Raw genomic sequence first — 23,128 nt, 5'->3', positions numbered from 1 at the left:
TTTAGGGCAAATTTGGGAGAGAATCCCCAAAAGGGGGGCCCCTCCAGAAAGCAAACCCACATGGCCCCTCCCCCCAACCGGTTTGGGAAGAATTGCTCTGAGAGAAGTGGAAAGAACATGCTTATTTAACAGGCATTGCACCCCCCAGCACACAAAATTAACAATACTGGATGGCACCACTCGTTCACCGCTCTGAATAAGATGTCAAATTCAGAAAGTCTCTCCTGGGGTGGTCGCTCTGTTATCAGTCCCTCTGGCACTGGGGCAGCTGCTGCAGCCACAAGGTGCAAACTCTTGGTGTTTTCCAGGTCCCAGTTCAGAGCAGGTTTGAGTAGGTCCAAAAAGGAAAGGGGAAGCAGTCCAGGAAGAAATTTGGACTGTTTAGCTAAACTAACTAATAAGAAGAAGCAAAAAGCAAGAGCAAGCAGAAGCAAGAGCAAAGCGAAAAGCCAGGCAAAAAAAAAAGCAGCACTATGTACTGTATTGTCTGTATGTCCTGCTGGCAGTGGGGGAGTGGCTGATAAAAAGCCAAAACAAAACTTTCACTCTTCAGAGCCAGTCTTGAAGGCACAGAACATAATATCCAGCATGAACAGCACACACGAATGGGGATACAAGCATCCTAATGTCACCTTAGGACATCCACTTTGTAGATAGTCTTGGGCATCTTCTTCCCAATCACTAAATACAACAGATATAAGAAGGAATTCAGGTCCTGTTACAGTTTGATATAGTTTCTGCCATGTTTGGGAAGTTGGCTTTGACGAGATGTTCAAAAAAATGTGAGAATAAATGTACCTGGAAGATTTTTTTAAAGGCTGAGTGTAAAATATATTAAAGCAGACAACTTCTGATGAGTCTTTCTCCAGATTTTAGTGCAATGGCTCTGAAGTCAGCTGTTGGGCAGCTCAGGAGCTTGTTGCTCCTGTAAGTGGGAAGGCAACTTTTTTGTACAAGAGATTATTACTCGAGATAGGTAGCATGGTCTGTGCAGTATGTAGGCTTTGTTAATGCTTTATATATCCACAAAGCTTTGTGCTTGAGATAAATTCTGTTACTATCCATGTTCTCAGAATACTCTTTCAGGTTGGCACCAATGGCATAGGGCTCATTTGTAGTGGGTGTAGAATCAGAAAAAGACTGAACAAAGCAAATAATCCTATAAATTCCCGGCAAATATACTAGGTTGGAACAGCAACCTCTAAATATTGCTGAATTTTTAGGATGTTTTAGTCAAATACAGTTATAAAAGCAGCAAATGCCAGTTTGTAAACTTTTGGTGGCTATGTGGAATATTTCTATGGATCTGTATGTTTTAAACTCCCTGTCTGTGCATAAAAATGCATTAAAGCGTATGAATTACCTTGTTTTATCACTTCCTTATTGATTGTGATCTCCACAGTCCTAACCAATACACTTGTAGATTTAAGAAGCATTTTGATTTAAATTTTAGCCTAAAGTGGAGATATACATGTCAGAGCTGAAGTGATGTCTTGACTTCATGGCTGGCAGTGAGTGACAAATATGAGTGAGAAAATTGCTGGTATGGATTTAAAGCTGGGAAAACAAGGGGTTGAACTACTAAGGCATGGCATGACATGGCATTGAGCTAAACTGCTCCTCTGGTGAGATGCTTGCATGTGGCGTTTTAAAATATGTCAGCTATGCATGATGAAGACATGTCAAGTATAAGCAGTTAAAGGACCAAAGAAAGGCAAATCATCAGTGGGAGAACAATTGTCATGATGTCACAAAAATAAGTAAGTGATTGCAAAAAGAACTGGGATCACAACCTTCAAACTGGAATACTAGAAACCTCCTGAGATGCCAGCATGCCAGTTCTGCTCAGTATTGTTGTAGTTTGGTAAAGAAAAGCAGTTTTTCAGAAACATCTCATAAGCATCAAATTCATCACAAGTGACCCTGGTCATGGAAAAAGAGAGAAGTGCTGGAATAACTGCTTGTGACTAGTAGGTGGTCAACAGCATCCTTTATTATCTGAACTGGAGTGTCAGAAAAGGACTGGAAAACTGTGGGCTAATGTCCCTGGAAATAGTAATGCATGGAGCTCATTCCATATAGACAGGAAACAAATAGGTGTATCCTGCTTCCCTGTTAGTGCTGTCTCTAGGCAAGACTGAGTCATTGCCTCCTTGTTTTGTCAGCAAAGTGGACAGTTACTGAGCTATCTGTGCCATCTGCTAGTTAAATACTAATTTTAAGTGTTACCTTATCTGGAAATTTCTGCATTAACTAGCAGAATGTTTAGGTTCCTGATTTTATGTGCTTTGTGTTGCTTGTAAATAGGTGCCTAAAATACTCTGAAGTGTTTTATATGAATTCTCACTTACTGTGTTTGTTGTGGTCACCTTCTGTGTATGGACATCTAGCCTGGAAAAAGTAGCCTGAGATCTCCACTTACTGCACATTAAATTGCCTTCTTATGGTGTGAGTAACTTCTAGACTGCTTGCAAAGGTTCTTGGTTGGTGTTTCTTACTGTGTTCTGATAACCATCAGATAGACAAATTACAAAGATATATATATATATTTTCTCTACATCCCAGCTTCCCATTTAGTTCCCTAACTGTGGCCTGTGGTGGTATGACAAGCAGCTGTCTATCTCTCTCTTTCAGAATAGATGATATGACAGTGTTAGCTGGAAAACACAAAACTTGTTACTTGGATCCAAATCCTTTCAAAAGATCTAGTCCTCAACTCCTATAAAACAGGAAGGGGAAGAAAAAGACTGGATATGGGTCCCTGGTGTATTGAGCAGAAGACAGTAACCAATCCTTTTACAAAATTTTGCCTGTGTTTGGCATCATCTATTGAGTCTGTACTTGGCACAGCTGAGTTTTGAACTGTCTGTGGACTGGTCTATCTGTAAACACTGGATGTAAGAGCCCGAACCTTGTTTCAAGTGCCAGGGTGCTAGATCAAAGGACTTCTTACTTCCAATTTAGTTTTAAAGTTAGTAGTAATTATGCTGTCTTTCTCTTCCGTGGATAGTCTGGGCTGTACCACAGGTCAGAGCTTATTTTCATTGTATGCTGATTTAACTCAGAAGGTTTCTGCTGAATTAGGTGAGATATAATGCATATGGGAGGAGAGGTCCTCTATCTGTAAGTGCTGCTGTTAAGAAATATTTCTGGATTTCAGATTCATTTGGGGGCTGCTTAATTTCCAAAATAAGCTTTTCTGATTCTCCATACATAATCTGCATACTCTACAGGCAGACAGGGATCAGCTATTCACTCCACAGCCTGAAATGCCTGAGGCTCTTGTCTCTGCTTATATCCATTAGAGGTAAACCAAGGCTGATTATAGGGAACACTGTACTTCTGATCATGTCAATGAGCATAGCTAGCAACTGCTCTGGGGGCAGATTCCCATCTCATTTGCATTGGTGCAAATCAAGAGTAATTGAGTTATTCCAGATTCTGAGCAGGTGAACTGCCTTAATAGGATTTTCTGTCTCAATAAAGATATTATTGAATTCAGCCAGTGACTCTGTTTTGACACTGTTTTCCTTTGATTTTATGATGATTTACAGTGTTTAGCATTAGTTCAGAGCAAAGTCTACCTTGTGTAGACAAGGACACTTGGGAACAAAGTACATTTGAGTCACAGTTCTGGGACCACTTATTTGCTGAACAGGGTGTTCAGCAGTTACTCCTAAAAGAGGCTGTTTCCAGCAAGTCACATACCTGCCTGCTGGCCCCAATCAAATCCAAGCTCCAAGGAAGCCAGTAGCATCCTGTGCCATGATCACTCGCTGATGAAATGGGTGAAGAGAAAGGCATCTCATGCAGCAGAATGACATTAAGCTGAGAGATAAAAGGCACACTTTAAAAAAAAAAAAAAAGAAAAAGAAAAGAGAACCTTTAAAAGTGATTTAAAAACATAAAATTCTTCACATGAACCTTTAAGACAGCATAAGCCTCTTTTTGTTTCCTGTCTATTTCGGCCTGTTCCTGGTCAAGAACGCCACAGCTAATAATTGTGTCAGAAAACCTTCCTGTCTGAAAATGATCTCTTCCTAATGGATAGATGATTCCATATGGTTTCATATGTCATAGATGGAGAGAGAACATATTGGACGACTGGCCACAGCTGGCAATTCGTGTTAGTGCCATATGGATAAATGAGTGAGCTCTCCTGCATTGTGTATTTCAAGTAAACCATTTATCTAAACAGGTGCTGACCCACTGGGAATGCATTTTTATGGTCAAACTTGCAGCATGCAGCGACATGAGCCGCTCTGTTCACCCCTCCTTTGTCTGCAGTGCAAACCCACGACATTTATGTATCGTTTGCCTCCATTCTGTGTAACTCCAATGTCCATAAAAGCACACCTGGGCAGACTCTTTGTAAATGAGACCTGAATCTGGCTCATTGAACTGTGTGGATATTGTAAGACCAGTCTCCTAAATCCTCTTTGGGAATCAGTCTGTGATATTCACTTCTAATAGATATTGCTATATCATATGCAGGGGATTAAAATCACCCCATTTGTGAGGCTATGTAAATAAAGAATCAGACTTTCCACCTCCTTGAGCTACTGTGCTCCATCCCTGATTCCAGATGAAATTTTTACACTCCTTTCCTCTCCATGCCATAATTGCCTCTTTGTCTAAACATGCTTCATTTTGGAATTCCTCTTGCTTACATTCCTAATATGTGTGGTTCAAGGTACTCGCTGACTGATTTATGCTAGGCTTGTGTGGCTCCCTTGGAAATGGAGCAGAACACATTCCATCCACCTGTGTAATAAAACCAGCTGGTGCAGGGTGGGAGCACTCAAACTGCAGCAGAAACAAAATTCACCTAAGTTTTGACTCAGTTATCTGTCTCTCTGTCAACTCCTCTGATTGTCGGTGGTATTAAAATCATGCCTAGGGAGCCTTTATGAAAAAAAAGCAAAGTCTCTATTTATGCTGTTTATTCTAATTATTCTGTTATTTCTGTGTCACTGCCAGCACCAGATAATGGGGTGAAGGAAAATGCTTTGTCTGCATTTCTGAGCAAGTATTTTGGTAAGAACACAGCCCTTTAATATTATCCTAATATTCAGAAAGTTTTAATGTCAGTAAAACTCTCTGGGCTCCTTCTGGAATCACTGAATCACAGAGTGGTTTGGGTTGGAAGGGACCTTTAATTGTCATCTAATTTTACCCCTCTGCCATGGGGAGAGACACCTTCCACTATACAAAGTTGGTCAGAGCCCTGCAGTCCTGACCTTGAATGTTTCTAAGGATGAGGCATCCACCACCTGTGTGGGCAACCTGTGCCAGTGTCTCACCACCCTCACTGTAAAAACTTCTTTCTACCTACTCTAAATCTACCCATTTTTAATTTAGATCCATTACCCCTGCAGGCCTTATGCAAGTCTGTCCCCATCTTTCTTATAAGCCACTTTTAAGTACTGAAAGGCTTCAATAAGGTTTGTTCTTTGCCTCTTTACAAGCTCTACATGCTGTTGGAAAGAGGCAAAGTTAGAGAGTTACAAGTGTAACTCTTGTTTTTATCACAGGAGGTAACATTTTGTATGAGAATAAATTTACTCAGTTTGGTGGTAAATCAATCTACAATCCAAAGCTCAGATAAGTAATTTGATTAATGAGATTTGATTTGGATTCTGTATTCACAGCTGTATCAACCCTATGATGTGCAAAGAGGGAAAGAGTTAGTTTGGCTAGGAAAATCAGGAATTCCGCAGCAGTTGGAGGAATAAGCCTAACAGTCACCCCATGCTTTTCCCTGCTCAGCAATTTCACATCACCAATAGTTCGCTTGTGGCTGCTTGTGAAGTGAGAAAACAGAATAAACCTCAACCCAACACTATTTCTTATCTCCCATGAACTACTCTGCTGTACCCACATGGAAGATGCCTGTTCCCTTGCGTTTGTTCATTTGTGCTCATCTATTCCAAACAGGAGTTAAGCTTTTGTAGCATGACAGTAATAAGGTAGTTAACTAGCAAGCTTTCAGTTCTGTTTGGTGCACAGTGTGCTGTGGGAGATTAAAAAGAAAATCAGAAAGTGCGTGATGGAGATTAAGATGGTTTTGAATTGCTGCGTAGAAGACTGAGTCCCCTTTGTGCCTCTTATTTGCTGTTTGAAGTACCGTTACTTAAGCTCAGTGTTAGGGGGGAATGAAAAAAAAGTCTTCCTGAGAGGATGTGAGAAGCCATTTCAAAAGACGATGCCTCTCCAGTAAATAAAGCACAAATGTTTCGGGTCAGCACTGAAATGGTGGATGAGATGGAGTTTCACCCGAAAGAAAACTTGTTTAACCAGGAGGCTTTCAAATCTCGTGGCTGAGATAAAAAAGATCAAAGTGTTTAAACACGTTGATCCACTACTGAGGAAAATTTAGTGCTGGCAACAGACAGCAGCTGCAGTGGAGCTGGCGTGTCTAAACTCACAGCGGGGGACTAATTGCTCTTATGGATATAGGTTTGCTTTACAAAACCAGGTCTGAAGGATCGTCATTCTCATTCAGAATGATGGAGATCTATTGATAAGAGGTAAAATACCAATCTACACTACACAGCAGCAGGAGGGATATAGTCCTGGGAGCTGAGCAAGAGAGATGCATGAGGATCCTCTGCTTTTATTCAACTTCTATTGTGCGGGAAAAGATCCCATCAATTTACTTGAGATGATAACATTAGCTTGACACTCTCCTTGCTAATTAAATGAGGAAGCGTAGCTCAAGTCAAAACTTAATGTCATTTGTACAACATATTGTCCTGAGAGGTAGCTTGGATAGGGGGGCTTTTGCCATTAGAGAATTAGAAATTTTTCTGTAGAAGCAGAAATATTATTTTTTTACAAATTATTAGCTGGGCAGGGATGGGATGGTAGTAAGGCTGATTATAAAAAATAATTCAGTGAACTATTCCTGAATTCAGTGAATTTTTCCTGGTACAAACACAGCTGTAAAGATACAAGTCAGGTGGAGGGGCTGGTATGGTATCTCATTAAACAGGTTCCTTCTTGCTGTCCCAGCACATGAAAAAATGTGTGCTCCTTTTTCATTAAGGGGCTAAACAGAAAGAAGATCTGAATTGAGGGTTAGTGATAGGGCTTTTCTCATGGCACAGGAACTGAGTGAGATTTTTGCATTTGTGTGTGAATATTGTGATCTTTGAGTTCTTCTGGATGCCCATTTTTTATTTATTTTAAGGGAAATTAAGAAAAATGCTACAATTTTTATCCACTTCTTCCTTACAAGGTATCATCATAGATACTCTCTAAGAAACAAAGGCAGCTCAGCCACCCCAGTCTTTCCAGTTGAGAAGGAGAGACATCTTGGCTCTGGGAGGAAATTAAATGCTCCTGTGCTGAGTCACTACAGTACAGTACAATATACCAATCTAGCTCCAGCTGTTCAGCTCTCATGTGCTATTAGTAGTTATTTGGAGAACCGAAAATTTCACTATGTGCATATATATGTGCATGTGTGTATGTACATATATGTAGATACGTGTATTTGTGTGTGTGTGTGTCCAGCCACATAAATGAAAGTGTATGCTTTGACCTTTTTTAATATCACCCCATTCTTGGGATTTTCCAGAAATATCTAAATTATTCACCCTGGGTTTTTAGAATAGGCAAAGTATGGAGCAGAGGGCATTCAGAGGCCACAGACTTCTCCGTCATCACAAATGAAAACCTTTCTAAGGTGATGAGCCTTCTAAAGCTCTAACCTTGATTGCTCCCTTGCAGTGGGGACTCCTGTTAAAGCCATTCAAATGTCAATATGCTGCCTAAATACACAGTGTAAATTCTTCCATGGTTTCCAGAGAGGGTGTCACAGCATGCCTACATTTGCCTCAGCATGAGGGCCAGCAGGACAGCCTACCAAGCACGCAGCAACAGGGTAGACATAACGTGTTACGGGCTGCAGAGGTAGGATACAGCTATGAATGTATTCTCTGATGAATTAAAGGTTTGATTCGTTTGGGATGTCCCAGGACATCCAACCTGGCCTTTCTTTACTGATTTGGAAAGGTGCAGGTCTTTCTTAAGTGACGTGTCTGACCCACCAGCCCAGAAGATGCCTGATACAGGTGGTGACATCTCTCAGGGTCAGAAGCACACTTGGTCAGACACAAGTAAACCACTGCCTATACCCCTTTAGTTAGGCCTGTAAAGTCTTGGGGCATGATCACATTAAGCTGGAGGAAGAGGCACAGGAGAAGGAATCAGAAGTCCCTACATGATCCACTGGGAGTGTTTCCCTTTCTCAACACCCTCCCCAGCAGCGTTACTGCACTAGGAAGGGAGGAGTCAAGGACGAGGAGCACATGCTCCCAACACAGAAGCACTCAGATTCAGGAGCAGTGTCCTTGCCCTCTGTTCACATTGTATTTTTCTTATTAATGCAATATCTAACCCATTACCTGTTGGTCCACTCTAGAAGCTATATAATTTTTTAATTTCTGAGAAAACAGCTTTTAAATACATGTTCAAATACTATTTAATGTCCATTTCAGATACCATTTTTTGGATGCAATGTTTATATTGAGAGCTTTCACTTTGTACATCTTGTTAATCATTGGTGTCATGTATTTTGTATTCTACCCTTAAGAAATTTGCCAAGACAGATTTTTCAGTGGATTTTTTGAGGCAAATGTGCTATCAGTAGCAAGTGGCATAAAAATTTTGCAAGGAATTCTCACTTTTCTTCAATATTTCCAAGCCAGAAGATGTCAAAGTTCAGATGTACAAATTACTTACAAAATGACCAGACTGGATCTTTTAGGTGGGATGCAGCAGTATTCATAGTTTATAAGAAATGTGGGGTCCATATAGCTTAGTCCACAATTTCCAGTCTTTATTAGGGTCAAGTTTTCCATCCTTGAGCTCAATAGCTGTGCTCCTCTAAACTTCTCAATGTCAGCTTACCTACCCTCTGGCAAAAGAAATAGGGGCAGCAATTACCCATCCTTTGAAAGCTTTGGAAGGGTCTTGGATTAGATCAGCAGCGGATAAAGGGGAAGACTATTCCTTCCATTTAACAGCTTTAACGAAAAGTGTATTGATGGTCAAATTACATTTTATTGCTGGTCAAGGCTCTGCTGAAAAATCTGAAGCCACTACAGAATCAAGGAACAATTACAGAAACATCTGTTGTGAACTGGGGAACATACTGTGATACTTTTCTAGGCAATACAAAACCTCTTTCTTTTACAATGACATTTTAAATATGCAGTTCAAATAGGCCAGTTCTGTTGAGTTCTGTTAAGTGAACTCAACAGAAAAAATATTTTTATTCCCACAGATAAAGGAGTAGCTGAAAAAATGATCCAGAAGCCAAAGAAGACTTTTTTCCCACAGTAGACCAGGAAAATATTTACTTTGGCTATGCTCTTGCACAAAAGGCATATTTTAATGCTTTGAATTTTGCTATATGGATTATGAGCATGTCAAAGCAAATTTTGGAGTATGATCCAAAAAAAGGTTTCGCATGTGCAAGAACGATGGCTTTCTAAAATGTTTGCAAGATTTGATCAGATGGATATTGAATCCTATAACGTTTTGGGTTGGAAGGAACCATAAAGATTGTCTAGTTCCAATCTCTTTGCCATGGCAGGGACACCCTCCACTAGACCATATTGCTCAGAGCCCCATCCAGTTTGGCTTGGAATACTTCCAAGGAGGAGGAATCCACAACTTCTCTTGACAGCATGTTCCAGTGCTTCATAGTATGGTGTGTTAATTTTAAACTCTGCAAATAGAGGACCGATTTTTCTGTGAGAGAGAAGTTGTTGCCTTTTGATACAATTTCTTTGTCCACCTGAAATCTAAGTTCAATGAGTGAAACTTGCACAATCAAAGAAGCTTGATCGTGGTTGCAACTTTGCAGGCTGATGGAAATGCCCTGTTTCTTTGCTCCAGTGGGCAAGAAGAGGATATTTTGTCCTTGAGTTCTCCTGGCTTGATAAAATAAGTTATTTACCAAATTTGTTATTGTGGTCTGTTGCAATATTTTGAACGGTGTCATTACTGAAATGCTGCTCAGCCTTTGTCAGTGCGGCATTAAAATTAATGACTGATGGAGCGGTTATTCATTTGCACTGAGAAAACATATCTTGGGGTGAGACTCACTGACTGGTAACTCATTCAACTAAAACTAGACATGTAACTTAGTCTAGGCCAATAGATCTTTAACTTCTATTATGCAGATGTCTGAAGTTAGCTGGATACATATCTGATGACCAAAGTGTATGCAAGCAAATGAGACCTAGGTATGGCACAGTTAAAAGTAGAACATGAAAGCTAATTTTTTACACAAAGCATACCTGGTCATCTTGCTTCAAGTGAGAAAGAAGTGCTTGGTATGCAAAGAGTACAGCACTGCAATTCATTGATGAACATTAAAATGTAATTATTCTGCGATGCATTCTACATCCTTTACTTGTGTTATCATTTCCTAGAAGTCCAATTTTTCACTTGAAATTACTACACACCGAGAAGGTTATCTTATTTCTGAGAAGCCTCCATTGTGCAACCTTTTTTTAACCTGTTCTATAATCCACTTAAAAAAACAGCTTCACCCTTCTTAAAGGAAAAAACCCAAAACCATAAAAAAAAACAAAGAAGGAAAACATATGAGACAAAATACAGTGAAATGGCCCTTACAACAGAGCTGGAACAGACTGGGATGTGAAAAACACCCACTCCACTGGGCACCATTCTAGCTGATGAAGTTCAAAATTGCACACTTCCCTCGGCAGCTTGTTCTAGTGCCTGACAACTCTTTCAATTAAGGGATTTTTCCCGATATTCACTCTAAACCTCCCCTGGCACAATTTGGCACAATTTCCTCTTGTCCTGTTGCTTGTTACCTGGGAGAAGAGACCAATCCACACCTTGCTAAAACCTCCTTACAAGGAGTTGTTGAGAGTGAAAAGGTTATCATGGTGGTTGGGCTTCAGTCACTGCAGAGCAAAGTGCCATCTTACAGAAGGGCGTCCGTTGGCTCTGCATAACCCAAATAGGTTCTCTTCTGCTTTCATTTGCTGCCTTTTGGAACATGCCTATGATCTCCAAAACACATCAGCCATGCCTTTCTGTTCTCCATGGGGGAACAAAATAATGAGATGTTGTCCTGTGAGCAGGGCTTCATTTGGGAGGATGATTTTCAGCTCATTTCTGCTTGTCCTGTCTCCATTTCCTGCCTCGCTCCACTTAGTCGCCGTGTCAGCATCATCTCTTACAGCACAGGATGATAGTGGAAAAGGAGCTGGAGAGAAATGTGCAGCACAGACACAATCAGAAGCAGCAGAGACTGGTACATGCAGGCATAAATGTATTTACTCCTGGTCCTAAGTGTCTCCAGCTCATTAGACTGTCCCCATTCAGCCACAGCCCTCTGAGGGAACACTTTACTTCAAGCACATGTTGAAGCTCTGCTGTCCCCAGTGACACTGTGGTAAATATAGCAGATATTTACCATTAAACGTGTGCTTAATAGTAAATATCTGCTAAAGGAATTATTTGCAGTTGGACAATGTTTCATACCTGAAAATGTATAATTGCTTTGTGGGTCCTCCAGTCAGGAGCAAAGATAGGGACTAAAGTATTCTTGGCCAGAAAAGCCAATTAGTATGGATGTCCTAGGTGATGATATGTCCGTGACCTTTCCTCACCCTCCCACTGGCAGCCAAGCAGCCAGGCTATCTATGACCATTTCTGGTGTCTTTGAGGTTGGCACTAATTGCCATCTCAGGAAAAGCGTTTTCTTGCAAGGTGGGCCCTGTCATTAGGAACTCAGTTGATACCACAGTAATTCAGGGCACCTCACCTACTGCAAGTTAATCAAAGCAGGACACCAGCTAGGAAAATCTCTGCTCTTTCCAGCTCTGAGCACTGCTTAGACCCTCCAGCTGCTTATTGAATAAATGATACATTTGGAAATAGCATGTCTGAAAAACCCCCAAGCAAGCAAACTCCAAAGCAATCCAACCATCAAAAGTCTGGACTAAAGAGCACAGGTGGCAAGAAATTTTTCTTTCCTTGTTTGTGGTCCCTGATGAAGATGCCTTGTTTTCACAACACTTCTAATGAAAGCATTTTTATTTTTGGATGCTCTTTAGGGGACAATGTAATACATCAAAATAAATCATTGTATCGTATGCCTGTTACAAATGAAAGCTGATGCACCAAATGTCAGGGTTGCTTTCTTTGATGAATCAATGAATATTGACAGTATTGCTAACTGTGGAAGAAAGGAAATGGCAGTGAAGGGGAAATGTTGACTTGATACAAATATATAAATATATCAATTAATTTCAATAAGATCATACAGATTTAGTGATGATATTGTTTCAATTAAGGCAGAATGTCTCCTTGTGCTTTAATAGAGAAACTCTGTATCTTTTCCCCTCCCATATTTTCACTTACTAAATGAATTCAACAGTCACCATCTTTGAAAAGGCATTCATTTCAACTGTTGTGGAGAAAACTTCTGATCAGACCAAGAACACTGGCTTCAAGGCCACTCTCCTTTCTGTGAGACAGGGAGTATCTGTGTGATAAATTACCTGTGGGTGAATGCTAAGTCTTTAATGAGAAAAAACATGCTCTGTTGGATTCAACCTTTCATGTGAAAGCTGTTTGGGACCTTATTGAAAAGAATGTGTTAATCAAGAGAGAAGCATAACTACTGTCTTGTCAATGGACACAAATAAAAAAGCCTGGTTAAAATGAGGTTCAAGTGAACTCAGGAAAAAAAAAAAAAAAACAAAAAAGAGTTTTTCTGTGCTCTTTTCTGAGAGCTTGCTTTACACTGCACAGTGATTTATGACAATTGGAATCTCACTATTTCTGCGATTAATATTAGTGGATGCTTCCTATTCAGAAGAATGTTAATCATAATAATGCAAATGGAAGTATTATTGGAGCTCTGCTTCAGAGTTTGTATTTCATATTGAGCCAAAGGTTCAGTACCCAGCATCATTCTCAATGGAGCATTCACATTGTATGGATAGATGGATGTGCACCAAAGGTAAAATAACTGAATTAATATAAGCCAGAATAATATGCTTGGCATATAGCTTCCCATTTTCCCATTTTGCTGTAAGGATCTGATTTTCAGGCTTTTTAAACCAATAATAAATTATAGCAATGCACTGTTAATTACACCTTACAGAAGTGGTGTTTAGTATAAATTGCACTAGTGATGGACTTAGATTAAGTTTCTCATGCTTATTTTTAGCAAGTCAAAGGCAATTCATTTCCAACTGGGCCATGTTTAAAAGTTTGGAGTGAAAAAATGTTGTAATTATTTCCTAATATAAAGAGAATATTGGTGACAATATTTTATCCTACATATCTTCTTGCACTAAATATATTATTGGCAAAGGAAGAAGCAAGAACACATATTAATTTGACACATGTTTAAAAGATATAATGAGTATTTATAAATTTTGCTCCTGCAAATATTTTCTAAACTGTATTCTTCATATTGTTACCTCCCTCTGTGCTCCCTTAGATAATTTCTTAGGTTGTGATGGGTTTCTTTATGATTCCTGATGCTTTTGGAAATATTTGGTCCCTGTCTTTTCTCATTCTTTTTCTTCCTTTCCTTTCCTTTCCTCTTTTTTTTTTTTTTTTTTTTTTTTTAAGCGGGGGTGGAAGGGTTCTGTTTTTCTGTTTTCTCCCCATGGGTTTTGATTTATAAAGAGGGTGGGTGGGAAGAGGGGATAATAGCAATATTTTAAAAAAGTCCTGCTGGCTTTTATTAAAAACCACATAAACTTAAAGTTTTTGAGAATAATTCAGAAACATCAATTAATTAATATTTCAGAAAATAAATTACCCACATAAATAAATCAATGCTATACATGCCTTTTTGCTGTAGCGGAAAGGTGTTTTTAATTTTCATCCTAAAGGAAGGTAATTACCATATTAAAACTGTTTATCAGGAGGTGACTGTGGAGGATGCTGTGCATGTAGTCACTGGGACCCTACTTTTTAGGGAATTTAGAGCCATGACTGGTGCTGAAATATCCATCACATGACATAATTGTACTCTTGATGGAAAGGAAATAAGTTCTTCAGTGGGGACCACATTTTAGACTTTGTGGATCTGGATTCAAATCCAGTATAAGCATCCTGTATAGCATCAAAGAAAACACTTTGGTCCAAGACTTCAGGAATATCTCAAAACTCAGCTGAGTGAGAAGGAGATGCCCAAATAACTTTAAGGACGAGATCCAACAGATACTGCTATAAGACTTAATCTGTGTCCTGTGGTCAGAATTAGGCAGTTATATGTTCTGAATACCTGAGTCTCACCTTTTCTAAATCCCTTTACATCATTTGGGCCGGTTCTTTCAAAGTGGCATTCAGGTCATGGTACAAATACGGATGTACTGACATTTAGATGTTTGTGTTGTTTTGGTTGGATTGGGTTTGGTTGGTTGATTGGGTTTTTTTGTTTAAGAGATGAAATCACTTTGGTGGTGCATTTGATGGGTCATCCCATAGATACACATGTACACATGTAGGCATGTCACTGTAACTTTCAGAAGACAGGTGTAAATGCAAGAGCAACCTTACACCCTCAGTTTGTAACCATGACTGCTAAAGGAGCAGAGCAGACCACTTCCTTATATTTTCTGTGCTGGAGCTTATTCTCCAAAGTGGGAATAATAACACTTCCCTGCCTTGACAAACAGTTTTAAAATAGTTACATTGAAAATCAGGAGTAGTATAGGTATTATAGTGATAGGGGTTCCTAAGTTTACCAGAGTCCTGAGAGAGGAAAGTGAACAATTTGTTCTCACTGCCTCCTCATTTCCAGATCTTGCAGAAAAGCATTCTGGTGAGTGATGGCATCTTCTGGTTTTGTTTTCTTTGATTTGAAGTGAGCATCAGCAAGAGAGGATACTCACAAAATTAATTCAGATTGGCTTAGATAAGGACTCTGTGATGTTGATTAAAAACCATCCACAGGGCCATTAGTGAAGTGAGATAATAAATGAAAATGTGTTGAATCACATGAGTTTTCTAGTGGGGGACCATCAGGGAGCAGTCCTGAGTCCGGTCTTCTTTAAATATCTTAATTCATTAGCCAGAAGACAGGAAAAGAGTGCATGTTAATTAAAATCACAAATGATCCAAATTGGGAGGCACTGCATAAATCAGCAAAAATAGAGAGACTTGAAACCTTAGGCAGGAAACAACAAAATGAGATGCGGCTTTGAAAAATGCATGTGGAGGAGAAATAATCTGCACGAGGACACAATCAGCAGCAAGGAGTGTTCTTGAAGAAGCAGAATTAATTGGAAGAAGACAAAGGATGTGGACCATGGAGTAAAGGGCAATGTAGCAGAGCAGCTATTTAAAGGTGACCTTTGCACCTTTTCATTAGACAGCTTGGATTCAAAATTAGTTTGCAATTGGCAAGACTCAAAGGTCAGTGCAGTTTTGGACCATATATGCAGAAAGAAGTTGCCAAAGAAAGACATGGAATCCCACTTCTCTAACAGTATGCTACCATATCACTCAGCCTTCTATTTTTTTTTTTTTTTCCCAATTCTGCAAGACCTTGTTCACCAGAGTGAATGTAAAATAGATGCGTATCTAACAAAGTGGGTAGCCTGGGAGAGCGGATGTGTCTGGCAAACGTGGCTTTCAGTGAAACTACACACACCCTCTTTCTGTGTTCTCTACCTTCCCAGTCTATATGGACGTGGTCTCCCTGAGACAAGGAAAGGAGCTAAGAAAAGGGACTTGAAACTAATAAGCTAATGAGAGGCAGAAGAGGAGCCCCAGTGCTGCTAAACACTTTCTTTGAACCTCCTACTTGTAGTGTGATAGGTTTGTGACACATTCATCATTAAATTGACTCTTTGATGCTACACACAGCTCAGATAGGATGTAGTTTACTGCTATGAGTGGAAACAGCAAGAGGCATCTCTGGAAGATCTCAGCCATTTCTCTCTAACAAAGGAAGAAGACTTAAGAAACTAGGTATTTGGGATAATCATATAAATAAATTTTAAAAAATTATTGCTACCTTCTGAAGACTGCAAAAACACAGAAGAGGAAAAGAATAACTGCAATGTTAACTGGAAACTCTTGAACCTCCAGTAGAGGAATTGATGAATTACTCTTTTGGCAAAGATGGAAGGGATGAATGTTTGCACAGTTGGTCAAGGACAGGCATCTAATTTTGAGTGCTGTACAGACAACCTTAGTTTGTATTTAACAAATCATTTCTTTCTATGAGATGACTAAGTATATCCTAGTAGTGCTGATGTGATATTACAACAGGAGCCATGTATGTATAGATGACTGTTTTAGATACCCCGTATAACAGTAAGTAGTTGTTTTAATTTATTTTTCTATAGCAAATAAATAAAAAATCACTGAACAAAACATTGATTTTTTTCTATGTCTGTGTATTTTTCAGGTAGACTGAGAATAACACGTCTAGGTTAAAACAATATCCTACAAGAAGCATTTGATGGACTGTTCCTAGATATTTCTAAGAAGGCAACTACCAAAAGTGAGTACTGATTCCAGTACCTGGGATGTTTTAATCATGCTTTGTTGTTTAAAATAAAATTATGATATTTGTAATGTTTCTTGAGGAGATTTCTCTAATTGGAGTAGTGAGGAAATTTTCTGTTTTCTCTAGAATGTGTCTATTTTTATTAGCTGACAAGGATAATTTGCATCACAGTCTCAGTCATGGATTCATTTCTGCTGTGCCAGACACTCTAGAAACATAGACATTCTCTGCATGAAATTGCTTACATCTTAGTAGAAATCAAGAAGCTGTGGATAGTGACGGACAGAAGAGACCCATGGATGTGATAAGAAAGTGCTGGTCAGTAAGACAGGCAATGCTAATAGCACACCTGTAACCTAGTCCTTGTCAGAGAATTTTAGATGTTGCTACAGAGAAAGAAAGTCACTCGCAAGGTAATTTTTTATGTGTTTATGGAGAGCAGCATGAAAGAAAATACAAAACCACTCATTTGAAAATCCAGTGCATTGACTATGGAAAATGACTGCATGGGTTGATTGGATGCAGACAGCATAGATTTGATAGAAATGGGGAAGGAAAATCAGTGCTATATCTGGAAAAAAGGCCTTTGTATCCAGGGAATATCATCAGGGCAAATTTACATTCGTGATGTAAGTGACAGAAAGGAATTCTGCAGTAGTTGACATGTTCAAAGATAAGGTCTGAGATAGAGATTTACCTAGATGGGTAGAAGGAAAGGCATTATCTGAAGTATGATACGCAGAACATACTTTGAATGTGTGTGTAGCTTCAATGTAACTGGGAAGTGGCATCTGGAGTGAACAGGAATATGAGTTGATGATATCAAGGTTACAGGCATGTGACAGGATGGTGGCATTGTCCACAGTGATCAAGAGGGAAGGTTGCTTGGAGATCATTGCTGGGATATCTCAAGCAAAGCTGGGACTATTCAGTAGACAGAACATTACAAAGAAATGGTAGAGAAGCAGGAGCATGAATCAAAGAATCGTGGAATATTTGATGTTGGCAGGGACCACTAGAAGTTGTCTAGTCGCCTTTCAAATCAAAACACGCTTTTTTAGAGAAAGTTGCTGAGGGTTGATATTTAAGAACTTTTCACCTAGAACTGAAGGGCTGGGAGGCCTGTGGCTCCTGCCACATAAAGAGGCAGCAAATGATCACCTCAGCCTAGGAATCTTGACATGAGTGATAAATGGAGAGAAAGAAATGTCTGTTAATATTAAGTACAAGTACAATAGGAGGAGTTCTAAAAGTCAAAGCCATGAATATAAAGTGATATTTAAATGAAATTGATGCAGAATTATGTGTACTTGCAAGAAAGAATGAAAGTGATTAGTGAACACCAGTGCTTTAATCACCAGCACTACACAGATACTAGCATAAGAAAGAAGAGACAGTTCCCAAAGCATGAAAATTTTGCCTACAAGTCATGTCCTGGACTTTATTCTTTACTCCTTAGGGAGAAACCATGTACTCCTATAAGGAATTAAATTGCTTTTTCCCCCCATAATCTTAGAATCATAGGAAGGTTTGAGTTGGAAGAGACCATAAATATAATTTAATTCCAATCCCCCCCTGCCATGGACAGGGAAGTATTAGGCCTGGTGTGAGCTGAAATGTTGTGTCTGTAGCAAGAGTTCAAAAAGTTAACCCCTGAAAAAGATCTCACTGCAAGATAATGGCTAGGCATAAAAAACAAAGAGAAAGAAAAAGGGAAAAAGAAAAAGAGAAAAAGTGTTTTCAAAGTCAAGGTTTCATGGTAAGTGGTAACAGTATAATGAGGTGACAGAAAACTGAGTGGAGTAAGGAAAAGAAGAGGAAATCTCTAAAGTAAAACTTCTTAAATTGCTGGGAGTTGCTGCCCATGACAAGCTCTCTATTAAGAGACAAGAATTTCAGAGGACATGTCTAAATAGCTTTTACTGAAGGTGAATTCTTACTCATCAGTGCAATCTGAAGGCTTTTTCATTACAAAATGCTACTCATTGCAAAATGCAGTTTTTTACAGCCATTATGCATTTGATAACTGTTTTGCTACCAGGAGATCTGAGTAGTGACATGAGGTCAAAGAGTCAATAATAGAATCCAAATCAGTTATTTCCTGTGGAATCACAGAATTTTTCCCCAGTTATGTCCAACTGGGTAGTGGAGTCAGTCACGCCAGCTATCAGGCACATTTTCCCCTCAAGGGGTCTGTCCAGAGCTGCCTCAAAGGTATGCCATACTAACTGGTCCAATACTATCTGCAAAGTCTTGGAATTATACAATGTTTGGGGATGGAAAGGACCTCAAATATCTCATTCCAAAATCACTTCCATGGGCAAGGACACTTTTCACTAGACCTGGTTGCTCAAAGACCCATCCAACCTGGCCTTGAACGCTTCCAGTGATGGAGGAGTCACAGTTCTCTGGGCAACTTGTGGATGTGCCCCACCACTCTCACAGGAAATAATTGTTTACTAATACCCAATTTAAACCTGACCTCTGCTCGACTGAAGCCATTCCATCTTGTCCTGTCCTTCCATGCCATTGTCAAAAGTCACTCTTTCAGCTCCCTTGTAGCCCCCTTTAGGTTCTGGAAGGGGCTCTAAGGTCTCCCTGTAGCCTTCTCTTCTCCAGGCAGAACAACCCCAATTCCATCAGCCTGTCTCAGCAGGAGAAGGTCTCCAGCCCTCTAAAGAATTTTGTGTCCCTCTTCAGTGCACACACAAGATGAATATGAACAGTACAAATAACAAGGTCTGTTATTTTACTATTTCATTAAAAGTAAACATTCCTCAGAGTATATAGAGTTTTTCTCAGGAGCCGCCAACATTGATCTGGAAAGAGGATGATATTTGGAGCTGCTGTCCTCTTGCAGCTCTCAGCGGAAACTGTAGCTCGTTGCTGATCAGACTGCTCTTACTCAGGTGAGGAAAGATGGCATTAGGTAGTTGGCATTTAGTACCCAGCTTGAAAACACTGATTGTTGTTGTTGGCTGTCATGCTATTCTGCTGCAACCTGTGCACTCTTTTCCTTCCTATTTTTCTCTTAAACCATAATGCAACTCCTATTGCAGTGTCTTTGGGGACTTTTGCAAGCACTTTATATTGATCAAGTTTTGGGAATAAGTTTCTGTAAAAATCCCCTTGTCCCAACAAATTAGAAACTGCTAAACAATGTGTATGTGTTTTCAAATTTCCTTAGGTCCCCTGTCTTCTTAGCCTTGATTAACCTGTCACCTAAACTGCATGGCATTTCTTCTTGTTTACACTACAAATCCAAGATAAGGATCTTTAGCAACTGTATATTTATGCAGCATCTAACATGTTGTGCTCATGATACACTCAAAGCCTCCAGGTGCTATAACCATAGAGATGTTACATAATCCTAGGGAGCTTCTCATTCTTCCCACAAGGCATCATGTTTCAACCCACAATATGGAGAGACATCCTTCTAAAAGGTTCTACTTATTCAAATCAATGTCATGCAGTGTTAATTAAGCATTGATACTTATGTCTTATTCTCTGAGGTGCCAGATCATCATTTTTCTTGAATAATCCTTGAAGTTTGGCTCAAGGTACTGAAGGTATGATAGAAGAGCCTTGTCTTGGAGACTACTAGATTAATTATTTAGTTAGTTAGTTATGTATTCATTTGCTTATTTATTTTTGCTGTCAAGTGCATCAGTTACCATAAACCTTTCTCTTCCCATTGTTTAGCAGAGGAGGAACTGGAAAACAACAGAAAGGCTGTAATTAGCAACTTGGCTGTGGAGTATGCAGCAGGTGGGGGGTGGCTGTAGAAACCAGTATGAATTCAAACGTTTATTACAAGAACTGTTTGTACATTGCCTGCCAATTGTTTTCTCCCTGTTTAGATTTGCAAGTGAATTGCAGATGCATTTCTTGGACACATCAGATTTTGCTTTTCTTTTGCTTTGCTGCAGAAATCTATTTTCAGCCCAATTTTTTTCCTCCTGTTGTGACACACAGGAGATGTGATCTCACACCCTCCAAAGAACTGATACAAAACAGCAAAGGAATAACAAAGATCCCATCATTACTCTGTTTGGAAAAATAGGTGTCTTCATATCAGTGGAACCACCTTTAGCTGCAAATACAATGTATCTCAGAGAAATAGGGATACTTATTACTCGTCTCCTTGTAGGTTTAACAAATACACCAAAATACCCTAGCATTTTCCTTCTGGAAACCACGTGCTGTGTGGAGAGCATAATGACATAGGCTTAACCCACAGCCTGCAAGTGCAACAGCTTATAGCCATGCCCCCCACCTCCATGAACAGGCATGAACATCATCCCGATGGTCTGGCACAGTTTTGCTGCTTTTATGATCTTGCAGAGTTTCACTCAGGGCTTCTCTGTGTATCTCTGGATGATCTCATAATGTACTTTATAGGCTTATCTAACAGTGCCATGCACGAGGCCCACACAGCTTGTGTGTGCTGCTGTCACAGCCGGTGACTGCAAACAGCACAGATGCCTCAGTGGAAGTTGTGCATCCTCAGTGCCCTCTCCATGCCTGCATATCTTCCCCTTGCAGCAGATGTGTAGCTCCTATAAGCACTGTGCCATTGTCCTAGAGCTGGTCAGAACCCCACTGTGCCATGGCCAAAGCTCTTTGACACCCCTTACTTTGCAGCCCTGATTGAGCAGCGCAGCCCATGGTGCCACGTGCCACCCCTGGGGACTGTGCGCAAGCCCTTGTTTATCACCCACAGCCATGGTACAGAGAGCTAACTTTTTGAGGACTCAAGGCAACTATGCATCCAGGGATTTTCATCCCAGTTTTCTTTTCATAAAACCATAAAATCATAGACTAACAGAATGGTTTGGGTTGGAAGGCACTATGAAGACTGTCTAGTTCCAACCCTGTGCCATGGGCTGGAACATCTTCCCCTAGACTAAGTGGCTCAAAGCCCCATCCACCCTAGTCTTGAACACCTCCAGGAATGGAGGAGCGACATCTTCATAGCCTCTGCCAGTGCCTCACAACTCTCATAGTGAAGAGTTTCTTCCTGATAACTAATCTCACCCTGCCCTCTATCAGTCTGAACGATTTCCCCATGTCCTGTCCTTCCACACCCTTGGTAAAAGTCCCTCTCCAGCTCTCTTGTATCCCATTTAAGCACTGGAAGATGCTTCTGCTCTCTCATGATACCTGAGGTAAACTCCCTTTGTTCATGGCAGAGCTTTCAAATCTTCCATCTGTCCCTATCTAGGCTTGTTTTAATTTGCAGATTCTCATTAGATGTTGACTTTTAGGGTGAGGTGACAGTGGGATGAGGGAGCAAAATTTGCTTTTGGACACATAAGCACACTTTCCATTTTGCAGGGGAGCATGAAATTTTTCTGTGTGAAAAAGCAGAGCTTTTTCATCTCATTTTAATGCTAATTTTGCATTAAAATATGTCTGACTGCATAACTGTGTCTGACTGTCCTCAACTCTGCTGCTGGGGAAGTTTGTATTTTTCTCACTGGGGTTAAGAAGTCACTGCATGTTGTCAGGCAGAACAAAAAACAAAGTGAGTAGGGGCATTCATTTCTTATGAAACAGGGTTATCTAAACAACAGAAGTATGGAAAAATAATTGAAAGTGAGTTACAGGATCTGTCTTCACCTGGTACAAGAAAGCATCCTTGAGTACTGTTGCTGCAAAACTGTTCAGCATATGTTTAGCTCCTGTGTGAAGTCCTATTAAGCCCTAAATTGAAGGACAGGCTTAAATACAGAAGACAATTTAGCAACTAATTCTAGAATTAATCTAATGCTAATATTTAATAAATAAATAAAAATATCTAAATCTAGCATTAGATCTAAGACATACTTCCACAGGTGAGATTCTTCCCCAGTTCCATTTTGTAATAACAGCATAGTGTTACCAATGATAATAATGGACTGTCATCAATTTGGTACAGTTCAGTCCCTTAGAAGTAGAGCAGTCTCTTTTTTTGCTCTATTGCTAACTTTTAAAAAGTTTATTTTCTTGTGTTGGATGACCAGCAGACACAGCTCTTACCTGGTCTAGGCAGAGAAATAAGTTCTTTATTTTATCAGACTTAACCTGTTAACAGGAATGGACTAGTCTGACCGAGCTGAAACTACCATCTCGAACACATGTAGTGCTAGTAATATTAGCAATATATAAAAATAATATGTGTGTAGGTAACTCTTACACTGTTGGTATATTGCCAGTATATTAACCTAACATAGTGTTGTTGGTAAAGATAACTACACTGGATTTTAATAGATATATCAGCACCTCTGAATTACAGGCCAGCTCAGAAAAGACAAGTTCCATGCAACCATGTTCATAAGGATCTTCCAAATCTAGCTGGACCAACAAATACAAGTGCATTTGAGAACAGCCGCCCAAGTATGGAGAATCCAAAGGCTGGAGAAATGTTTTTCTTAGCTGGACATGTGGCCCGAGGAGGATTGTTCATCCCTGCATGATGAAAACAATTTGTTTTCTTCAAGGATTGCTAAATGCAAGGTACTTATGGGGAGGGGCAGGCGGGTGCATGCCTGAGGCATGCACTCAGACCTACAGACCGTTCAGTTCTTTTGAGAAAATAGAAATTAGCTT

The 23,128-nt window shown here is 39.8% G+C and overlaps 1 protein-coding gene across 2 annotated transcripts in view; it reads left to right on the top strand.

Moving 5' to 3' along the window:
• TENM4 (teneurin transmembrane protein 4) overlaps positions 1-23,128 on the top strand; it is a 600,039-nt gene that overhangs the window by 182,998 nt on the left and 393,913 nt on the right. For both annotated transcript variants that reach the window (XM_059838450.1, XM_059838449.1), the window contains one exon: positions 16,436-16,531. The gene's annotated coding sequence lies outside the window, so the exon portion shown is untranslated. The remainder of the gene's footprint in view (positions 1-16,435; positions 16,532-23,128) is intronic.

The sequence above is a fragment of the Haemorhous mexicanus genome, chromosome 2 (assembly GCF_027477595.1).
Source record: "Haemorhous mexicanus isolate bHaeMex1 chromosome 2, bHaeMex1.pri, whole genome shotgun sequence".
Taxonomy (NCBI): Eukaryota; Metazoa; Chordata; class Aves; order Passeriformes; family Fringillidae; genus Haemorhous; species Haemorhous mexicanus.
The sequence above is the reverse complement of the archived record's forward strand: the minus strand, read 5'-3'. Positions and strand labels throughout refer to the sequence as shown.